This window comes from Tenrec ecaudatus, chromosome 17 (assembly GCF_050624435.1).
Source record: "Tenrec ecaudatus isolate mTenEca1 chromosome 17, mTenEca1.hap1, whole genome shotgun sequence".
NCBI classification, from domain to species: Eukaryota; Metazoa; Chordata; class Mammalia; order Afrosoricida; family Tenrecidae; genus Tenrec; species Tenrec ecaudatus.
Genome location: NC_134546.1, coordinates 69,263,314 through 69,283,084, shown reverse-complemented (window position 1 = coordinate 69,283,084; position 19,771 = coordinate 69,263,314). Strand labels below are relative to the sequence as shown.

Sequence of the window (19,771 nt, the reverse complement as noted above, 5' to 3'; positions counted from 1 at the left end):
TTTTCTTTTCTATAATTTTTCATCCACAAATGAATACACATTTTCCTCCTGTCATCATTTATATTCAAGGGATATATAGAGATAATAGTGTATAAGTTTATTAGCTCAAAAAAAGTAGATTGGCTTAATTCTGGAAAATTACATGTTACTACTGAAAATGTTCTCTGATGGTCAATTTAATAATAATAATAAGCCACCATTCCTGGCAGGTATAGGGCACCTATGGGTGGGTCTCATTGAATAATAGCTAATATCATTCCAACATTTCTGAAAAATGCCAAGTACAAGAATTTAAAAATAATTACTAAACAATCCTGTATAATAAGTAGTCTACTTACATCAGACAATAATGTTCACTTTGGTTCAGGCAAGATAAATGATTTCTAACAAAAGCTGCCTCTGCACTCATTATATTAGAAATAATTATTATGGGCCCCCTTGCCGCCCATGGCTGAGACTGGCGCTCCCCGCCGCTTCCGTCGGGCACTGCCCCGGGGGGAGGCGGCGGGGGCGATGCGGGAGCTGGCGCGGGAGCTGGCCCACCTGCTGGAGTCCGAACGGCAGGAGCGGGCGCGCGCCAGGGCGCAGGAGGCGGAGGACCAGCAAGCTCCAGTCCTGGCGCAGCTGCGGCGGCTCTGGGGCGCCCCTCGGGCGGCGGACCCCGCGGCGCTGAGCCTGGACGACGACCCCGCGGCCCCCTGCTTCGCGCCCGCCTAGACCCCGCCGCCCTAGCCGCTCAGCTGCCCCCGCCCCCGCGTCTGTGCTCAGAACTCGGCCCCCTGACGCCGTGGACGCCGGTGATGACACCCCGGATGTGGATCCCGAGCTGCTGAGGTACTTACTGGGACGGCTCCTCACGGGAACCCCGGACCTTGAGACCGTGGCAGCCCCTCCCCGCATCCACCGGGCAGCAGACCAGGATCTGGGCCCTGAGGGGCCACCTGAGGGCGTTCTGGGTGCACTGTTGAGGGTGAAACGCCTGGAGACTCCCGCGCCCAGGCGCCCGGGCGACGTCTCCTGGCACCCTGAGTAATGCTGGAATCGCAGGAGCCCTGTGACCCAGGACTACCCACCTCACCTCTGACGCTCAGACTGCTTCTACTCAGCACGCTGAGACCCCAGCTACTGTCGGTCTGTCTGCTGCCGCCTAATCTCAAGATCCCTGTCAACTGGCCCCACAATAAATATGATATGAAGCAAAAAAGAAATAATTATTATGAAAAATATATAGATATGTCCTAGTAAATGGCAAAATATTTCCAAGGCAAAGTTTTATAACAAAAATAAGGGAGGGATTAGTGCACTTAATACAAATACTGAATTCATATTGCGATAGAATTTTCATAATGCTGGCTTCAGGGAATAACATACTTTATTGAATTAGACTTTTTGGAAAATCAGGGATCCATTCTTCAGTTATTTAAACTGTTCTACTTGAAGACCAAAAACGCGTGGTTAAATATACAAAATAGTTATCAACACAGCTCATTTTGAAGAGCAAAACACGCCCTCCCTCACCAGGCGCGCCAGCAGAAATGGGCGGGGTAAGAGCTGCCTTGAGAGGAAGTGAAGGCAGAGACCCTATTCCTCCCTGACCCCGCCAGCTCCTCCCCCTCCGGGTCACGCCCAGAAAGGGCCGGAAGTGGCGGTGTCTTATACTGAACTGCCGCTCGCAGCGAGGATCCCGCTGTCCGTGCTCTGCTCGAGGTGCCCGAGAAGCGCCCACAGCCTGAGCACCCTGTTGCCGGCGCTCCCAGGTGGGAGGCTCTGGGCTCCGGGACATGTGTGTGGGCGGAGGCTGTTTTAGTCCAGCTGACTAGGGTGCAAGCGCCCTTTTTATCCCCCAGGAACCCTGCCAGCGCTTCTCTTGGTGAGAGGTGGGCAGGTGTCCCCGAGGCCATCCTATTTCCCCGCTTTCGGATTGGTTGGGGTTTATGGTGGGAATCCCTGTTGGAGAAAGGGGATCCCGGCTGGCTTTGGGGGCTTCGGGGTTCCCTGAGTCTCTCTTTGCGGGTCTCCTAACCCCCCTCGTTTCCCTCTCGAGACTCCTTGCGCCTCCTCAGCGCAAAGGTGAGCCCGGGGTCCTGTTCTGCTGACCTCCCTCTGGACCCGACCAGAGTCTGTTCTAGGCGCAAGATCTCTTGCAGATCCGTGACAGAAACGTCTTTCCTGGCTTTAAAATATTGATAGTGGCCTTTTTTCTTACTCCGTGTTTATAATTTTATCTATATATTACTGTTTTTAACTTCCCACCAAATTTTGTTTCTGTTCGTTATCGTTTCTTTTGGGTTTCTCAGTTTGTGAAGCACAGGAGTGGATGCCTACAGATAAGAAATGATGGGAGGGTTTGTAGGGGATGTCTGGCTGGGGGTGGGTAGTGTCTGAGTTGGGGAAGGGGAGGGGATTTGGGGAGCAACGAACGAAGGAAAGAGGGAACTGAGCACTAAACTAATGGTGACGACAAGAGTCTTTTTAAAGGCGCTATAATCGTGGTGGAAAAAAGATAATGTCGTGAAATTGATTGTTGTACTAATTGTACAATTCTTCTTGAGATATTTGAATTGCTGAATTGTGGGATATGAGCATTAAGTGCCCCAAAAGGTATTCAAAAAGAAAAGAAGGTCTCCATCATGAAAACTATCGAACTAAATAAACTATGCATGAGTCAAAAACCAAAGCGAAACAATCAAACCAAACACTAGGACTTCTTTCTCTGGGACGATAACAGAAGTGGCCCTGAAACGGTCCTTTGGGTTTTGAACGTTGTGAGGCTGAAGGACAATTTCCTTGGAGCTGGTGTAGTGGGCAATGGCCCTGGTGCCCTCAGCCATGGCGCACTTGGCCAGCTGTCCAGGTAGTAGCAGGTGCACAGCTGTCTAGATGTCCCAGGCCGTGATGTTCGAGCAGTTTGGAATATGGAGTTGAGATGCCTGGTGGGTGATGTGCACAAAGGTGTCATTGGTCAACGAGTTCACGATGCCCATAGCCCTGGACGAGATGCTGGAGTCCGTGTGAACCTACTTGAGCACCTTGTGCACATACACAGAGTAGGTCTCCTTGCTCTTCGCTGGTATTTCTTACTGTGCTTCTTCTGAGCCATAGCTGCAGTCTCCTTGGGGCCCCTCCCCGGGCAGGCAGGGACTTAGCGGGGTCAGGTGGGTTGTTTGACTGGGACAGTACACCTGGAAAAGGTAATGCAGGTGTCCTAAGGCGAGCTCAGGGAGGACAGAAGCTCTTGTGGAGAAGAAGGGAAAAAGTTTGCTTGATCTTGCTTTTCAGTACGAATGCAGACCATGAAAGTGGGGCCTCGCGATCTTTCTGACCTTTTGGGTTTTAAGCAGGAGGTGTCAGAAAAGTTAACACAGTGATAACTGGCTTGTTGTGGCCAACCATTCACAGTGACTTCACTTTTTGTTCCTTTGATGTCAGCTCTTTTTATTGCTGTGAAGCAGAATTCACCAAGCATTGGATGATTCAACCACTAATGGGATACGTGAGCTGGGTTTAGACTGTTTTGAGACAGATTCGTTTTACCCTAATGGTGATGTGTTGTTTCTATGGTAACCTTGCTCAGAAGGAGAGGAACCACAGGTTCCATTGGGTGTCTGTGCTTAGTTGAGGAGCCAATGGGGCAAAGCTGCGATCTGTGGGATTAAGACAGAAAGATTCTTAAACTTCAGAAAGGATAGGACACCGCAGGGAGCCTCCATTGGGCTTGGATAACCTCCAACCCTGCCGCCGTGGGCTGTGGCTGTCTGTGGATGAAAGTCCCCACTGTGCGCTTGGACCATAGAGGTGGCAGCCCCTCACTCGCCTGTCACATACCTCATGTTGTTGGGATGCTGGTGCTAAACTTGGTAGACAACCTGCTTCTTGGTCAGCGTTTCCTATCGAGCACAGCAGCTCCCTCCCTGCGATCTATTGCTGCCTTAACAGGACCTTCCAGTTGACCTCCCAAGTGGCGACGAGAAAAGTAACTACGTCCCCACTCGGTCCCAGAGGAAGGGGACAGGGCTCCTAATGGAGGTGCCCAAGGCGCATGTGCTCATCGCAGCATCTCCAGCCAGTTGCCCGAATGGGACTCCTGGTCGTTCTCCCAAGTGGTGGTGAGAAAAATGACTAAGCCCCCACCTGATGCCAGTCTATGCACCTTTTGCGACAGGAGCAGCCTGAAGTCTCAGATGAGGCCAACAGGGACATTGATAACAGGTTATTTCTCGTCTCCTAGAAAGTATTAGTAAGTGTTCTTTCAAAACTATTTTTATGTGTGAGCCCAATAACTTGAACTTAAACAAACAAACAAAACGGGGCGAAGTGTTTATTCATCATATGTGAATAATCTGGTCTCTAGTTGCCAGAATCTTTAATTTTCATCTATCTTACAGTTAGGCAGGAAGGACCTCATGAAATTTTATTTTGATTGAATTGCACATAGACCTTTTAAGCAGCCTGAAACCCACTCAACTATCATTAGTCTCTTGTTCTGCTGGATCCTGTGATCTTCCAGCTGACCCCTCAATGTAGAGGCCTATATGATTTACACTTCCCTTGAAAGACAAAATGTCACAACCGATGACGGTGTGCTGTCCTTACACTAGAGCCCACATTCATGAAAATACTCTGTCATATGGCATCCCGTGTGGAGCTTAGAGAATTGCCTTAAGCTGACCTCCAAAAAAATGGTATAATGAGGGGTAGGAAGTTCTCACTGATTTTGTTGTCACCTTGTTTGTTCCTTTTTTTAACTAAAGAAACCTCTTCCCTCTCTTAATAAGAGAAATAAGAACTTGGTAAATATAACTAGCACACTAGCGTGTTTTTGTGCATGTCTTGGGTGTTTATTTGTGGTTTCTGGGGATGGTGTCATATTAGCTGTCATGGAGTCAGTTCCATCTCACAGGGACCGAGTGAACAACAGAACAAAGCACTGCACTCTCCTGTGCAAACCTCACAATTTAGGATGAACCCATTGTTGCAGTCACGTTGTTAGTCCATTCAATAGAGGGATTCCTATTTTTCACTGCCCCTCTACTTTACCCAACTTAATGTCTTACTCCAGGGACTGTTCTCTTGATAACTTGTACAAAGTATATTATACGAACTTTCACCATCTTTACCGCTAAGCAGTCCTCTGATATTACTTCTCTGATATTACTTCTGCCAAGACACACTAGTTTGTACCATGGATATTCATGGTACTTGGGACATTCTTGGCCAGAACTATAACTCAACCACATTGGTTCTTCTGCCTGCCTAATTCAGTTCCCATCTTTCGCGTGCAGAGGAAGCCATTGACAATAGCATGTTTTAGTCAGGTGAACTCAATCCTCAAGGTAATAATCTTTTTAAAAAATCATTTTGTTGGAGGCTCGTACAATTCTTAGCACAACCCATACATACAAGCACATATGTACATTTGTTGCCATCACCATTCTCAAAACACTTGCCTTCTACGTGAGCCCTTATTATCGGCTGCTGATTTTTCCCCTCCCTCCCCACTACCTCCTACCTCATGAATCCTTCATAATTCATAAATTATTATTTTGTCATGTTACACTGTCTGATGTCTCTCCCCGCCCTCTTCTCTGCTGTCCATCCTCCAGGGAGGTGGCTATACATAGATTCTTGTAATCAGTTGCCCCTTTCTACCTCACATTCCCTCTACCCTCCAGGCATTGCCACTCTCATCACTGGTCCTGAAGGAGTCATCTGTCCTGGATTCCCTGTTTCCAGTTGCTATCTGTACCAATGTACATCCTTTAGTCTAGCCAGATTTTTAAGGTAGGATTGGGATCATGATAGTGGGGGCAGGAGGCATTTAAAAACTAGTGGAAAGTTATATGTTTCATCATTGCTACCCTGCACCCTGACCGGCTCATCTCCCTGCCACAACCCTTCAGTAAGGGGGTGTCTGGTTGGCTACTGATGGGCTTTGAGAGTCCCCTTTGCACTCACCCACATTTACAAGGATATGAGTTTTTTTTGTTCCTTGATGCTTGATACTGATCCCTTTGACAACTCGTGGTCACACAGGCTGATGTGTTTCTTCCTTGTGGGCTTTTGTTGCTTCTGACCTAGATGGCTACTTGTTTATCTTCGAGGTTTAAGACCCCAGATGCTATATCTTTTGATAGCTGGGTGCCATTAGCTTTCTTCCTCAATGTAACATCTTTCCAGCACTGTAAAGTGGTGTTGTTCCCCTGATTCATACAATGCAATGTAGCTGTAGATCTCCTATCACCATATGGGGTGTTTTTTGGGGATTTTTTTTTCATAAACTAACTTTTTCTGGAAGGAGTCAAAATTACTCAACTTAGATTAAGAATGCTGATCAAGGTAGGATTCAGATCATGACAGTGGAGGGGGGGGAGAGAGGAAGGTTTTTGGAACTAGAGAAAAGTTCTATTTTTCATCGTTTCTACATCGCACCCTGACTGGCCTGTCTCCTCCCAAAGACCCTTCTGTAAGGGGATGTCCAGTGGCCTACAAATGGGCTTGCAAGCCTGGATAGACCAGATGATACACACTGGTACAGATGGGAACTGGAAACACAGGGAATCCAGGGCAGATGATCACCTCAGGACCAGTGGTGTGATTGGCGATACTGGGAAGAAAATGGGAGGGTGGGTTGGAAAGGGAACTGATTTCAAGGATCTACATGTGACCTCCTCCCTGGGGGGACAGACAACAGAAAAGTGGGTGAAGGAAGACATGGGACAAAGCAAGTTATGACAAAATTATAATTTATAAATTATCAAGGGTTCCTGAGGGAGCGGGGAGTGTGCAGGGAGGGGAAAATGAGGACCTGATGTCAGGGGCTTGGGTGGAGAGCAAACGTTTTGAGAATTATGAGGACAGCGAATGTATAAATGTGCTTTACACAATGGAAGTATGTATGGATTGTGATAAGAGTTGTATGAGCCCCTAATAAAATGATTTTTTTAAAAGAATGAATGTTGATCAATTAGGTCCAACCTTGTTCCTTAACCAGCCTACCTCAGAGCTCTGAGATTGAAACCTGGACTTAAGACCTAGGGGAAGGGTGAACCTTATATTCCAAATATTTATGACGACTGGACATGACAGAGTCAAAGATAAATTGTGTATTTTTCTAGTAGCCTGACTTGCATACTAGTTTTATAGGGGCACAAACATACACCCCTGTCAAATAACTGCCACTTCACACCTCCCTGACTAAGAAACTCTCTGGGGGTTGAAAAGGGCAATGTCAATGACATCAAACCGGGATATCTAACTAGCCACTTTAGGCTAATCTCTCCCTACTTTATCACAGCTTAGCCTCTTCCCGTCACATTCATTTTGTGTTCCTACCCCTCCAGGCTCCTGGTCGAGCAAGTTTCACAAGTGGTGCCAAGATACTAGCTTTTTATCTCTCCCCAGATGTCCAAAACTATGGGTGAGATGTGGGTGTTATAGTGAGATAATCAGGGGAAAGGATAAAAAAATGTAAAGGGGAAGAAATTGTGGGTAGAAAGGTACACAGATAGTATCAGCACTGAAATAATTGATCACACCTCATAATTCTGTAAAATTTTAAAGTACATTGTAAATGTTTTTATAGCAATAAAACTAGCATAAGAATATTGTAGCAATGAGTTTATTGACTTGGCTTGAAAACAGATTCTTCCTGAAAATTCACCTATTTTGATGACAAACTAAAGTGTGCGGGTTCCTCTTCGAAGTCAACCATTCAAAACCTAGGCCAACACTCAACTTAAGCATTGAATTCCCAAGGCTATACAGTAATCCAGGGTCATAACTGCCTTTCAGGAACACCTGGAATCCATTCATCCTCTGAGACTAGGAAATACCTGCTTCCATTACAGCAATGTCAATGAAGGGGACCTGATGAAGAGAAGAATGAACTCTATTAGGATAGCATGGGCTCTGTCTTTGAAATAAATACCTCAGGTTGAATCCTAATCTGCAGCTCAGGGGCATAGGGTAATCACTCCTTAGGGAAAGAAGTGTAGGCCAACAACATTGACATACCTAAGTGATAACTCCTCTTCTGTTTCAGGTTGCAGATTGGCCACACATAACCAAAATACAGGCCAGTCTAGGGAGCCAGAAACCTGGGACTGCTGTCTTGCAAACTTAAGCATCACAAGGATTTGAACTTCTGAATGGTTGTGAACCAAATCCATTCACCTGAATCCAAATTTCCTAGTGTCTCTGCTTTTTATTTAGGGAGTGCATTGATTTGACTTCCTGAAGCTGTACTACAAAATGGTGAGTACGACAGAAACCTAGGGCATTTGCATTATACAGAGTAAGGTCAGATAGGAATCACTGGAAACCTGAGGTTAGATTATAAGGTAAAACTGTGATGGGCGGGCAACAAGGGATGGAGCTTTCTGAAGCAGTCTATTGCTATCAAATGCATATGTGGTTCCAAGCACTGGATAACTGATGGTCTTCCTTATGTGCCTTGAGGCTTGTTATATAAGGTATCAGCATCCCAGTTTGGGCCTTGGTTTTTTGAAATGTGCAATAAATTTCCTGAGTAGAGTCCAGATATAAAGATCTATCAGAGGACATGAATTCTTAGCTCGTTCAGAGTCACCATTACGTCTTCACTAGTTTTCTTTATTCCGTCAGGCAGTGACATATTTTCTTTAAATTTTTAAAGATGGCAGATGTGGCTCTTACACTGTTGGACGTATTTTCTCATGGCTTCATCAAAAGAATGAGTCTGATTGAAATGTGTCCAGTTGGTCAATAAGTCAGAATTCCTATTCCTTATATTTATTTATGTTGATAAAAAGCCCAGCAGAAACATTCCTCACTGGTAATGTCCCTTTGTTCCACAGAAAAATCCTTCCTAGGCTTGCAGTATCTTTACCTTGCCTTACATAATTAACACAATTATTGTGCTATTATTAATAACACAGCCACTGAAGGTGGTTTATTTTTCTTGAACCTTTTTTAAAAACAAACAATTGTGTCTCTTTCTTCAGAGGATCCCATGTATAACATGGCCCATGTATTGAGGATGATACCTCATCATCTTTGCTTTTTATTAGCATTTGTCCTGTACTTCTTCCAAGAGACCAAAAACAAAAGATACAAACTCACTGCCATAGAAATGATTCCGGGAGGGACCGCTGGGCCAGTCTGGCCGCAGGAGCAGGTGAGGGTGGCGAGGAGTTGTGGAGGCAGGACAGGCGGCCTTCAGGCCGTGCTGCTTAGGGTTGGCCCCCAGCTTTCCCCGCTGGCTCCTGAGGGCCCGTGCTGGAGCCTGCAGCCCAAGGGGGGGGGCCCGCACCCCGCCCAGAGCACCTGTCTGGGCGGCCTTGCTGCCCACAAGGGCGCTCACCGGGCGCTGCTGCTGCTGCTCGGCTTCTACCTGCTTGGCCCGGACCTGGACTAAGGGCGACTGCGAGGGCCTGCTGTGCTAGACGGAGCCCTGCCGTGGGACCACAACAGCTCGGCCTGTGTCCCACTCGGTCGCTGCTGCCCAAGTGCGAGCTTTTGCATGTGGCCATCATATGTGCAGGCTATAACTCCAGCGGGGATGTGGTCACCCCGGTCAAATCCCTACTCTTCTACAGGAGAAACGCCCTGCGCCTCCACTTGGTGACGGACGGGGTGGCCAGGAACATCCTGGAGACACTTCCACACGTGGATGGTACCTGCCATTCCAGTCAGCTTCTACAACGCTGATGAGTTCCAGTCCCAGGTCTCCTGGATCCCCAACACCTACTATTCCGGCCTCTATGGGCTCTTGAAACTAGTGCTGCCCGGTGCCCTGCCCTCTGACCTGGCCCGGGTCATTGTCCTCAACAGAAACGTCACCTTTGCTTCTGACATAGCGGAGCTCTGGGCATTTTTTGCTCACTTTTCTGACAAGCAGATGATTGGTCTTGTGGAGATTCAGAGTGACTGGTACCTGGGCAACCTCTGGAAGAACCACAGGCCCTAGCCCGCCTTGGGTATGAATTTAACACAGGCATCATCCTCCTGAGACTAGACTGGCTTCGGCAGGCTGGCTGGGAGCAGATGTGGAAGCAACTGCGAGAAGAGTGCTCCTCACCCTGTCGGCCACCTCTTTGGCTCACCAGGGCATCTTCAATGCTGTCCTCAAGGATCACCCAGGGCTGGTGCTGCTGCTGGTGCTACCCTGCACCTGGGACATGCAGCTGTCTGACCACGCGCTGGCTGAGCATTGCTACTCTGAGGCATCAGACCTGACGGTGATGCCCTGGAACTCGCCAAAGATGTTCCGGGTGAAAAACAAGCATGTGGAATTCTTCCGCAACCTCCACTTGACCTTCCTGGAGTACGATGGGAACCTGCTGCACAGAGAACTGTTTGGCTGCCCAAGCCAGCCCCCACCTCAGGCTGCACAACTGCAGCCCCCCCTGGCACAGCTAGATGAGGACACAGCCTGCTTTGAGTTCCAGCAGCAGCGGCTCACTGTGGCCAGCGCTCACCTCACCTTCCTGCCTTTTGAGCTGTCACCGCCCAGGCGCCACGATATCACCCTGGTGGCCCAGCTCTCCATGGACCAGTTGCAGATGCTGGAAGTCCTGTGCCACTGACCTGGCCGACGCCGAGGCCCAGCAGTTCCTGCGCTTTGTGGAGAGCTCGCCGGTGCTCTCAGTGTGGCGCAACGTGGCCTACCACATGGTGTACCCGGAGGGGCCCCTCTACCCGGTCAACCATCTGCGCAATGTGGCCTTGGCCCAGGCCCTCACGTCCCACGTCTTCCTCAGCGACATCGACTTCCTGCATGCCCACTCCCTCTACGACTCCCTCAGGGCCTCCCTTGAGCAGCTGGAGCTGGGGAGCCTCCCTTCGAGAGCCTGCACTACCGCCTCCGCTTCCCTACTCCGAGGCCTAGCTGCTGGCCCTGCTGGACACTGGCGCTCTCTTCACCTTCAGGTGCGACGTGTGGCCCCAGGGTCATGCGCCCACGGACTACGCCCACTGGAGGGAGGCGCAGGCCCCGTACCCAGTGCAGTGGGCAGCGGACTACGAGCCTTACGTGGTGCTGCCGCGTGACTGTCCCTGCTACAATGCTCGCTTTGTGGGCTTTGGCTGGAACAAGGTGGCCCACATGGAGGAGCTGGACGCTTAGGAATATGAGTTCCTGGTCCTGCTGGAAGCGTTTACCATTCACGTGCCCCACGCGCCCAGCCTGGGCATCTCCCGCTTCCGCTCCAACCCCACCTACCGCCACTGCTTGTGGACCCTGAAGGAGGAATTCCACCAGGACCTGTCCCGCCGCTATGGGTCCTCTGCCCTCAAGTACCACACTGCCCTGAAGCAGCCCCGGGGTATCTTGTGATCCCCCAGGGCTGAGGCTGCGCTTGCCTGGCTCAGCTGCACCACTGCATGCCGGGAGCTGCCCCTGCCAAGGACATTGCTTTTAAGTTATTTATGGTCTCCATGGGGAGGGCTGGGGCAGGGCCATCTGTGGTGGGGCCTGAGGTCCACCCATGCTGCTACTCCCCCATTGGGTTCCAGCCTTCCCCTGCCCCAGCCGGTTTGGGGCTGCTTCCCCGTCCCAACGACCTATAGCTCTTTTTTATAATTAATGTTTGTAAAAACCCCTCGTATGCCCCTCTCTCTTGGTTTGGGGACGTGGACCTCTCAGGAAGCCTTGTGCAGCAGCAGTCATGGGAGGGGCAGCAGTGTGGGGGCCAAAGAGGACGGAGGCCACCCACCCCCTGCCCTCCCCTGCCCCAAACCCAACACCATGAGGCCAACAGACTTTATTTGGCTTTATTTAGTAAAATGTTAAATACAAATTGATCAGCTTAAAAAAAAAAACAGCAATGATTCCAACACAGAATAACTTTAAAGTTGTGGGTAGAACTGCCCCGGAGGTTTCTTGCACTGTAACTATGTGTGGGCATAGAAACTTCGTCTTTCTCCAGTGAAATTACTCATACTTTCAAAGTACTGACCCAGAAATTAGCTCAGTGCTCCATTATCCAAGATAGGTTTGTGATAAGAATTGTACGAAACCCAATAAAATGATTTTTAAAAAAACCTGTCTCTTCCAATGAGAATTCTGGATGTCCTGCTTCTGCAACAGATCTTTTTGAAGATATTATTTTTATTTATTTTAAGAGGGACACAACTAACTTCCTTTTCTATCTCTTCATTCAGGAACATATCACTTAACATGCTCATTGTTTTTTATCCATCTTTACATACAGCTTGGTGGCTTTTGAAGACATCACAGAAGACCACATTTTATTTAGTCTGTTAATCCAGAGACCACAAATCTGGGATGATTTCCAAGGTCAGCCCCTTCAAACTCCTTGTGAATAACTGACAGCCTGCCTGTAGGAGAACACAAGTAGGTGATGATCCTGGTAGTATATACACTGAGCTTGTATTCAGTTACTTTAACTAGTAAAATGCAGAACCATGAAAGGGAGGCCATCATGTGCTTCAATATTCTCAATCTCTTTTCAATTCTTATTTGTCTCATTCATATGCAATCCTTGTATGAATATCCTGTGTGAGAACTTTATATGAATTTATGTAACCATAAGTTTTCCAGGATATAAGTATCAATAAATATTGGTTTCAGCATATTTGTAAGTCAATGTAGACTACAGAAACAAATTCATAGACACTCGTGTATAAGAAAAAACTTTATATACAAGAGCAATTGGGTATTAAGAAAACACCCCAGCCCAGTCCAGATCAAGTCCATAAGCCCAATATTAGCCCAGATGTGCAATACTAATCCATAATTTCTTTGTTACACTCACACAGCCAAGTAATGATGGATGCAGGAAGATCATAGGCCAATGGGTGAAACATCTTGTGAATCCAATGGCAGTAGAAGCGCGTCAGCACTGGCAGGGGTCTCCACATGGCTCCTACAACTCCCAGGGCTCTGGCTCCATCAGCCTTTCTCCATGTGGCTTGTCAAAAGCGATGTCTAGTGGGGTGAGGGGATGGTCCCTCCCCCAGTGAGCTTTTTGTCTCCTTAGTGCCTCCAAAGAGGTCATCAAGCTGCTACCTGATTGACAGGCTAACCTCCACCCCTTTCACTCTTAACTATGTACATTTTATTTTTTGTGGGGGTTAGGTCAGTTAATTCATTTCCAACTCAACAACCCTATACACAAAAGAACAAACCAACGTACAATATTGAGTCATCTTCATTATGGTTCATCACTCTGAGCCCATTATTGAAGCTATTGTCATTCCATCTCCTCATGGGCCTTACTCTATTTGACTGCCCTCTAATTTGCCAAGTATGACACCCTTTTCCAAGTACTGGACTCTCTTGATATCATGTTCAAAAAATGTGAGATTAAGTACCATCATCCTTGTTTCTAAGGAATAATCTGGATATACGACTCCAAGAAAGATTTGTTTGTTCCTTTGCCCAAACCAAAACCACTAGCATTAAGTCAGTGCTGACTAATAGCGACCGTCCTGTGGGTTTCCAAGACTAACGGTTTACAGGAATAGAAAGTCCAGTCTTTCTCCTGCGGAGCTTCTGCTGCTGGTGGTTCATCAGTTAACCTTTACTCTGCGATCCACATGGTTGGTTCCTTTGAAAGTCCGTGGTAATTCCAGTATTTCTCAATAGCACCTCAGTTCACATGCAATGATTCTTCATTCTTCTTTATTCAATGCTCAACTTTCATATGCACATGAAGCAATTGAAAATACCATCACATGAGTTAAACTTGGTATGAAGACATATGGCAGTAAATTTGAAGTAAAGACATGGTTACCAAATTTAGCATTATTTTTGGTGATTTGGATGTTGTCTGATCACACCACAACATTCCATGGTTTAAATATAGACTAACGTAGGTGTCATAAATCAGAAGAGATAGGCCCTGGTGTGTGGTGGATATTTTCATTAGCTATCTATTTATATAGTCATTTATCCTCTTTTCTGTCTGTCTGTTTGTTTCTTTCTCTGTATTGATATCTGCCTCTATCACTGGGAATAAAAATGTTCTCGCTCTGTGGCTGCATATAGCTCCCAGAACAAACTACACTCTTGTGTGGATTCAGAGAACTCTGCAGCAGATAAAGTGAAGACTTCAGAAGAAATCTGGGTTACCCTAAAGGCGCTGCCAGCAGCATTCTTTGAGTGGGAGGAGCAGACCCAGGGGCCTCACTTTATCCTGTTCACCTTGATGTACAAATGCACACCCAACATGAAAATACCTCTTCGGCACCCACATGAAGCCACAGCACGCATATACTTAAATTCAAAATACTCGTTACTCTGGAGAGCATTTTGGGGTGTCCTAAATCTTATCCACATGAACATGAAGCATGTGTGGGTTTTTTCTGGTGGCAACTCTGGGAGGTGAGTGCTTCAGGGATTCCTACATGAAGTCTGGGGATGCAGCATTTGAGCACATGACTCTGTTTCTCTTCATCGCCAGGTGTCCTGGCTCAGTTGCAGCTAATAAGAGTCAGGCCCTGGACGGGTGAAGCCCTCACAGACCTTGTATCTCACCTGTGCTGTCTCTGGATTCTCTTTACCTGTTATGTGCACTGGATTGCCAGGCTCCAGGAAAGGGCCTGGCGTGAGTTGGGGTAATAACATAATGGGAAATTACAATCCATCTCTCCAGTCACGAGTCAGCATCAACAAAGGGCATTTCCAAGAGCCAAGTTATTTAAAACTGAGCTCTGTGAATCCTGAGAACACAGCCGTGTAGTGTGCTAGAGACACAGTGATGGTAAGTCAGTGTGAGCCCAGACACAAACCTCCCTGCAACAGGCCATGGTTCCAGGACATGCATGAGAGAGGAGTCAGGGATGCTTTCCTCTCAGAAGCTACGGTTTTTCCCCCATGATTTCAGCACATCTCTAGGGATTGTCATGTATATACTCTGGGGAATCTTCATGTATCTGAAAGTGCCTTTTCATTGGGATGGGCTTTGTCTATCTTTGACCATGTATATAACAGAGTTCACACTTATATGTCCTGATATGTCTGCAATTGACTGTACTAACTAGAATTATTTGTTGTCAAAGCCAGAGACATTCCAAAACACCAAACACCACCACAGAGTCTATGCCAACTCAACAGTGATGCCATTGTGAGTTTCTGAGACTATACCTGTTTACAGGAGTAAAAAGCCCTCTCTTCCATGGAACATCTGGTTATTTTAAACTGTTTACGTGCAGATCTCTGCCCAAAGCATAACCACTTTACTCAAGAGGGATCCTTAAAGAAACCTTAATCCAGGAAAAATCTCTTATGGGTCCCAAATTTTCTCTAAGCAATCAGATGTATTCATACATGCACACACATGTATGTTTATATAATTTTAACTTACAGTGACCTGGATTATATTGCATGTGTTGATATTTTTGGGTATGCTTGAGTTGGCTTCAACTCAGAGATCCTATGTAGAACAGGATGAAATGCTGCCCAGACGTGCACTATCCTAACAATCATTCCTCTGTTTGGACTGATCATTGCAGCCTTCTCATTGAAAGTCTCTTATTTTCATTGACATTTTACTTTACTAAGCACAAGACTATTCTCCGGGGACTAGTTCCTCATGATGACATGACCAAATAAGTGCAATGATGTCTTACTCGAATGCTTCCAAGAAATATTCAAGATGTTGGACAACAGAAAAATGGGTGGGAGACATCGGACAGTGTAAGATATGACAAAATAATAATGTAATAAATTATCAAGGGTTCATGATGGAAGGGGGAGCGGTGATGGAGGGGAAAATCAGGAGCTGATAATAAGGGCTCAAGTAGAAAGCAAATCTTTTGAGGATGATGGCAACACATGTACAAATGTGCTTCAGACAATGTATGTATGTATGGATTGTGATAAGAGTTGTACGAGCCTCCAATAAAAAGATTTTTTTAAAAAGAAATATTCATGATGTGTTTATGTGAAAACAGACCTGCTTGTCCTTCAGACCACCCATAATATATTTAATGGTATTCCCTAACACCATAACCCAAATGCATAAATTCTTCTTTGATATTTCTTACAGGGTTTGTAATTGGAGTCACTTAGTTTTCACAACTGCGGCAGCTGTTTCTGGCACGACAGTGTCTGGGGTGCTTCTAAAATCATACAATGCATAAGGCAGCACCACGCAATAAACACTCAGGAGCAGAAAATAGCAACAGTGCTGACATGGAAGGAAATCTATGTAATGCCTAAACATGGGGCAACAAGAAGATAAACATTCATCGACAGAAATAAAGGTCGATGCATGTAAGTTATACTTAGGTAAACCTGGACCACAAAATTATGTGGTACAATGATTAAATGCTCAACTTTAGCCAAAAGGGTGGCAGTTCAATTTGTTAAAATTGATTCAATTTGATTCAGTTTGTTAAAGACATGATTACTTTTTCCCATGAGTATTATGGAAGAGAAAATCCTTTTCAGCCAGTTCTTCTCTCTCATGGAGCATCTAACAACCATCCTGCACCCAAACAACCTTAAAATTCTATAAATGTTGACATTTTCAACCACCAATTAGCCAAGACACAGTGAGCTTCAACATATGGGCAATGATCAAGACAGTGTATTCTGTTACAAATTTCCCTTTGTTAGGTGTGTTTCCCCACATAAAACATCTCCCCTTTCCCCCGGCATTGTTACTCAACCTGAGAAGAATCTTGTGTGCTTTGATTTGTTTTTGATGTTGTTAATGCCAAAGTCCATTCCAATTCTAAGTGATTCAATTTGCAACAAAACAAAATAATGCCTCCTGAGCCCATTGTTACACCACCGTGCCAATCCATCTCATGATGTAGCTTCTTCATTGATCCCCTACTTTTTCATGAGGATGTCTTTCTCAAGGGACTGGGATCATGATAACGTTGCATGAAACAAAGTCTCACTGTCCTTGATTCTAAGGAACTCTGGCTGAATTTCACTCAAACATTTCTTTTATTGAAAGTTTGTCCCACGGTATTTTCATCATTATTTTTCAAAACCATAAGTCAAAGGTCATTTTTATGGCCTTCCTTATTCACATTCATATAATATTAAAAATTATGACTTGGCTTCTATAAGTGACATTTAGGAAACCCTGTAATATGGGCTTGTTGGTGCACAGATATAAAGGGCTGTGGTGGTGCTGTGGGATAAGATTTGTTTGCTCACCTCAAGGTCAGGGATTCATACCAGTCAACGGTTCCCCGAGTAGGATGATGTTTATTGCTGTAAATAACTACAGTCAGAGAAAGCCTAATGAGCAGTTCTCATCAGTCTTCTAAGGTTCCAATGACTCAGAAGAGATGCAATCACAGTGGGTTTGTTTTTGGAGGAAGAGCTTGTTCGTTTCCTAGCTCGGTTGCTTGCTTTATTGGTTTTCCCTCACTGCAGAAGAATGTTTGGTGTATTCATAGCTCTCAGATCCCACAAAGAATAAATTAGTTCATGAATTAGTGGATGCATATGTTCAAATCAAACCATAATGCTGCACTGGAACTCATCATTTTCTAATTCCAAATAATGGAATCTAAGGAGCTTACTAATTCAAGGCATGCCTGTGGGTCACATCACTCCCATCTCTGTCATCCAACTTGTTTCAACAACCAGCTCTGGAGACACTTTCTTGTGGAGCTTACTAATTCAAGGCATACTTGTGGGTCACATCACTCTGTGATCCAACTTGTTTCAACAACCAGCTCTGGAGAGACTTTCTCGTGGAGCTGTGGTGCCTGTGCATTAGCATACTATTCATGGTCCCCACCTCTTATACCAGCCAGGATCATTCCTCGGCAAATGCCTGTTGTGGTTTCTTACTTAATGAGACCACCATCACCACCCTGCAATCGGGATTCCAGAGCCTTCTGAGTCAGGGAGCCTTTGATACAGAAAGTTCTGCCTCCCTTCTCTTCCTCCCCCTGATGGCGGTGAGTCTCCCATCAGGTCAGTGACAGGGAGATGCAGTGGGTCACAGCAGATTCAAAGGCCCATGGGTCCTTTAATGCTTGTTCCAACCTTGTTTATCCTGGGTCTATTTGATTGTTTTTTAAACTTCATGAGTAATTTCCATGTCCTTAAAGAAAGATGCTGGGATCTTGTTCAGAATTGCATTGTAATTATAGATCGCTTAGAGCAGTGGTTCTCAACCTGCCTAATGCCGTGAACCTTTAACACAGTTTATGTTGTCTTTCTTGCTACTTCGTAACTGTAATTTTGCTACTGTTATGAATCGGGAGAACCCTGTGAAAGGGTCGTTCAAACCCCAAATGGGTTGTGACCCACAAGTTGAGAACCATTGTTGTAGACCATATTAGCCTAAATAATTTTATTTCATAATTTTAATTTAAATGAAAATCAATAACTTTTTATATAGCTTTCACTTTCTTTATCTTATGAGCTTCAGGAGACACTCGGGGATCATGTTGGGCAGAATCTCAGTCCAAATGAGAGATCCAAGTTTTAGGTCAAGGCCTTGGCCCTCAACCCTGTATGTATTCCTAGCTTACAGCCAGGACAGCATGCCAGACTTAAGGCAAAGCCATCTTGGAAGAAAGGCTCCATTCATCTGTTGAGCTTTTCAATCACGACTAGATAAGATCTGGAAGGGGATCTTTTCCTCCATGCCATCTCTTAGTCATACAGTCAGAAAAACAAAACAATAAAGGATTTTGAATTTTAACCTACAACTTGAACTACATTGTTAAAATCCTAATGTAGTTTACTGACACGCTGAGAGAAATGAAAGAGGGTATTTGCAAAGTCACTATATTGCCAGAGCTTTCCTTCTGCATGAGATCACTGGTATGAGGTGCCATATGACTTCCTGTGGAGTTTCCCATCTTGACTGAATTTAAGGCTTGTCAATTTTGTGTTTATATCAAGAAAATTTAGAAACACAGGTAAAAGTTTGTTAAACTTTGTTACATTACGGCTACATGGTAACTGTCCTACATGAAATCATTGATGAGGCATGAACTCTTCATTTTTTTATGATTTGAAACATTACAGAGTAAATTGGTTTTCAACAATTCATACATTGACTGTGTTCCCCGAGATATATCGGCCTTCTTCCCACTTCCGCCCTCTCTTAGTTTTTATATTATTCATCCTTCTTTCCTGTTCCTTCTTATTCCACAGTTTTTATCCATAAGCAACTGCTGTTCCTTTGATTTTGTACAGTTCATCTTCCAGGAAGTGTATGTTATTCTTTGATGTTATTCTTCCCCTCCAAGCCTGTATATTATTTGGCTGAAAGCTGAAGTAGAGGAGTGAGTGCAGGTCCAAGAGTGAATGGCCACTAAAGGCCATAATCTGTAGATTCCAGATATCCTTCAGACCAGTAAGCCTGATCTATTTTATCATTTTGGTTTTGTTCCAGTTTCTTCTCCCACTCGATTCAGGGACCCTCTTTTGTGATCCCTTTCAGAGTAATTAGTAGTGGAAGCTGAACACCATCTAGTTCTTCTGGTTTCAGGGTTGTGGAGGCTGAGGTTTGTTGTGGTCCATTCATTCTCTGGATTAATTGTTCCCATACATCAAAGAGCATGCAGGTGGGGAAGGCTCAAGTGGAATCAGGGTGGGCATTCTACTGCTTGGTATAGCTGTGATCCAGAAACACCAGGTTTAGCTCTCTTGCCACTGAAAGCTGGAAGAGCAATGAGGTACCCATGTACCCTGTAGAAGTCTGGAAGATCCACTCCCCACAAAGGTGGGTCATGTCAGCAGTGATTAACATGGGTCCCCATAAGTCACAATTGTCTGTTCCTATGCTTGGTTCAGGCCAAACTGTAACACCTCTTCCTCGGTTTTGAAACCTTTTTTACA

General features: G+C 45.7%; 2 pseudogenes; both read left to right on the top strand.

Annotated features, from left to right (window-relative positions):
• The first annotated feature begins 429 nt into the window (after positions 1-429).
• On the top strand, positions 430-1,029 carry LOC142430487 (proSAAS pseudogene; annotated as a pseudogene).
• A 1,947-nt stretch (positions 1,030-2,976) lies between these two features.
• LOC142430486 (xylosyl- and glucuronyltransferase LARGE2 pseudogene) lies at positions 2,977-11,314 on the top strand (annotated as a pseudogene).
• Positions 11,315-19,771: the final 8,457 nt, after the last annotated feature.